This window comes from Limulus polyphemus, unplaced genomic scaffold, assembly GCF_000517525.1.
Source record: "Limulus polyphemus unplaced genomic scaffold, Limulus_polyphemus-2.1.2 Scaffold559, whole genome shotgun sequence".
NCBI lineage: Eukaryota > Metazoa > Arthropoda > Merostomata > Xiphosura > Limulidae > Limulus > Limulus polyphemus.
The window spans coordinates 279600-283529 of NW_013666169.1; the positions used below are offsets into that span (position 1 = coordinate 279600).

Sequence of the window (3930 nt, forward strand, 5' to 3'; positions counted from 1 at the left end):
AAGAAAATGTGAGTATGGGCAAAACTGTTTATTGTTGTAAGAAAATATGAGTATGGACAAAACTACTTACTGTTGTAAGAAAATATGAGTATGGACAACACTGTTTATTGTTGTAAGAATACGTGGGACTGTTTATTTTTGAAAAAGTATGTGAAATTCACTAGACTGTTTAATGATGTAAAAGTATATAGGCCTGGACCAAACTTTTTATTGTTATAAGAGTCTTCAAGCCTGGACCAAACTGTTTAATGTTGTAAGAGTATGTAGGCCTTGTCCAGATTGGTTAATGTTGTAAGAATATGTAGACCTGGACCAGATTGTTTAATTTTATAAGAATATGTATGCCTGGACGAGACTGTTTAATATTATAAGTATGTATGCCTGGACCAGATTGTTTAATATTATAAGTATGTAGGCCTGGACCAGATTGTTTAATATTATAAGTATGTAGGCCTGGACCAGATTGTTTAAGGTTACAAGAGTATATTGACCTGGACAAGATTTGTTTAATGCTATAAGAGTATGTGGGTATGGACCAGACTTTTTCATGTTACAAGGGTATATAAGCTTGGACCAGACTGTTTAATGTTATAAACGTATGTAGGGCTGGTTGATTTCCCTTTTTTTATTTAACAGATGTAATGTACTCAATATCCTTGCATGTCCAAGTAGTAACTCTCCTTTTTCCAGAAAGTAATGCCGTCCGTCTCTGTACACAGAATTCCCTACTTCACATTCTTCAATTAGAATCTTAACCTAGTGGCAACTAACAGCAAGAAATAGTTTCAACAATAGTTCCACATTTTAAATATAGATATAATAACTATTTCTGGACATTTTTTAAATACATTTTATGTGCTGTACTAATGAGTGTAGTTCTTAATTATTTCTAATAGAATGACACCATGTGGTATGACACCGTGTAGTATGACACCATGTGGTATGTCACCATATGGTATGACACCATGTGGTATGTCACCGTGTGGTATGACACCATGTGGTATGTCACCGTGTTTTTAGTGTCCTTGAATGATTGTTCAGGTAATAGAGGTAAGTTTGTAGTGTCATTGAATGATTGTTCAGGTAATAGATGTAAGTTTGTAGTGGCCTTGAATGATTGTTCAGGTAATAGATGTAAGTTTGTAGTGTCCTTTGAATGATTGTTCAGGTAATAGAGGTAAGTTTGTAGTGTCCTTGAATGATTGTTCAGGTAATAGATGTAAGTTTGTAGTGTCCTTTAATGATTGTTCAGGTAATAGATGTAAGTTTGTAGTGTCCTTGAATGATTGTTCAGGTAATAGAAGTAAGTTTGTAGTGTCCTTGAATGATTGTTCAGGTAAGTCTGAAGTATATTCAGTTCACCTGAAAGTATATACCGAAGTCCTTGAGCAGAACCGCCACTGTCTCTGATGTTCATACAGTGCTGATGTACCGTTAGTTGTTATTTTATACAAGTGGTTCTCAAAGTGTGGTCCGCAGGCTAATCCAAAATGCAATTTACAGACTCGGAACGCCACGACGGAGGCCATACGTGAGAACATGTGGGGCAGGACCGATGGGTGGTCCTAGGGATCTTTTTTCCCGCCGAAGTCGTCCCGAACTAAAAAGTAAAAGTTTGAGAACTAATGTTTGCGCGAAATTTAAAAAACAAACAAACAAACAAATCGACCTTCTGCAGGGATAAAGAAACAGAATATCTAACTTGTTTCTCCATGAACGATATCTTAAAAACAGTCTTCTTAATTTTCTTGAAAATTATGTTACTCATAATGATTGGTGAGGCTTCAGATGTCATATGGATTTATATCAATAGGTTTATTTGTGATATGTCTGTAGCTGATACTTTTTTATTGTTTCGTGGCTGGATTTAGAAATATAGGAACCAAACCAACATCTTTCATTTGTCATTCGATCGACATCAAAACAGACGTATTCTGTTTGTTTGTTCGTGTGTTTGTTTATTGAATTTCGCGTAAATCTAGTCGAGGGCTATCTGCGCTAATCGTCCCTAATTTTGAAGCGATAGACTAGAGGGAAGGCTGCTATTCAACACTACCCACCGCCAACTCTTGGGCTACTTTTTTAACAACGAATAGTGGGATTGACCATCCCATTATAACGCCCCCACGGCTGAAAGGGCGAGGACGTTTGGAGACAAGATGCACATTCTAACGAACACACATTGACGTATTTCAATCAGTAGGGAAGATATTAAAATAAATCGTTTTAAGATTAGCTACTATTTCTGTAAAATAATATAGGTCTGTATATTTCAAGTACTACTAAACTCAATTGCTAGGTCTCAGCCGAATAATCGCTTAATCTTAAAATTAAAGACCTGTTTTATACTCTTCACCACCGAAGGGGTCCAGTTATCGCCTGATGTTAGGTAATCTTATATTTTTGCCTGCTCCAACACTCAGTATAAAGTAGTGTCCCCCTCTCCCCGAAAGGGTGAAATCCATCACTTTCTATGTAAAATATATAGGAGAATCCCAGATGTAATTAGGGATTCATTAGAAATATTGACGTGTTTTTATTTTCATTATTATTTACATTTTATTAGGGATTCTATAATAAAGAAAGTCAGGTTCATACAAAAAAATTGGTTCGTAATTAGTTTAGAAAGCGGATGGAGTACTGGACTAGGACTAAATAATGCTGATAATCGGCTTTGCAACTAATAAAGGAAGAATAATAAAAACACATTAAAACGCTTATACTCTTTTCTGAGATAGTTAAGAGATTTAGAGAAACCAAACACTTACCTGACGTTTCTTTCTTTTTTTTCTAAATCAAGGAAAAATTACGCTTTACCTGAAAGACCGTGTTTAACTGAACTAGTACTAAGCCAGTCACACAATATAGCGGATATTAGCGATGATTACCGTCGGGAACTTTCCTCTTCGTTACTCAAGTTTCCAACTTACCGATGCTTTAAAGGCCACTTGGATCTATATAGATGATGTGCACGAGATCGTCGTCAACAGGCGGTCTTTGTCTGTGATGGTCCACTTGAAGCTCTCTCTTACGGCCGCTCACAAAGCGTGAACTCTATAGGTCGCTGCTATTGATCTCGATCGCGTGCAAGAAGTAATTTATTCTTGTCCATCACATGTATTGTTGACGTTTCTTTTTTCCCCATTTCGATTCCTATATAATAAACCGTTGGAGACGGCAGCTGTGCTTTGGAGTGGCATTTCTATAATCGATCTTGAAATGTTACAGAAACTTAACTTCCTCAATATTTTATTATATGATAATTCCAGCTGCGTGAAAGTCGATAATATCGTTATACCTCCAGGAAGAGTCGTAAAAGTAATAACCTACCAAGCGAACGTCTCTCATCAGTGAGTATTCATATAAATAGGATTTCAGCCATTTTTGCTTCAATAGACATTATTCATAAGTCCTCTTAAGACTGGTTGTCTTAGAAATTACATAACTTTCGAATACGACAACGTGCTAAAGAAATAACAAATTTAATTAAAATATTATGAAGTTTTCTGAAAACTAATGTACATTTATATCAATAAATTTTGTTAGCCTATAGTGCGTTATTAAGAAAGATTAAAACTTGTAAGTTGTCACTAATCAAGCTCTTAAAAATATGTTTCCATACGTCTGAATGATCAGAGGTTTCACAAAATATTTAAATCAACTTGTTCACGTTATTCTGTCAGGATAATGGTTAGTAACTTTTCAAAGTGATAAGATTATTTTTCCTTACAAAAACAAAAAAAAAAAACCCGCTGTCTCGGCGTTAAGTATACGGAGTTACAACACTAAAATCCAAGGTTCGATTCCCCGCAATTGACAGAATGCTGATAGTCCATTCTGTAGTTTTTACAGTAAAAAAACAACTTGAACTTCTAAATCTTGTCCCCCTGTGACTAAATGGTAAATTTAAAAACTTTACAATGCAAAAAT

General features: G+C 35.4%; 1 protein-coding gene across 1 annotated transcript in view; it reads right to left on the reverse strand.

Moving 5' to 3' along the window:
- Positions 1 to 3098, reverse strand: part of LOC106459097 (immunoglobulin domain-containing protein oig-4-like) — a 12279-nt gene extending 9181 nt beyond the window's left edge. The window contains exon 1 of the mRNA XM_013918683.2: positions 2931 to 3098. The gene's annotated coding sequence lies outside the window, so the exon portion shown is untranslated. The remainder of the gene's footprint in view (positions 1 to 2930) is intronic.
- Positions 3099 to 3930: the final 832 nt, after the last annotated feature.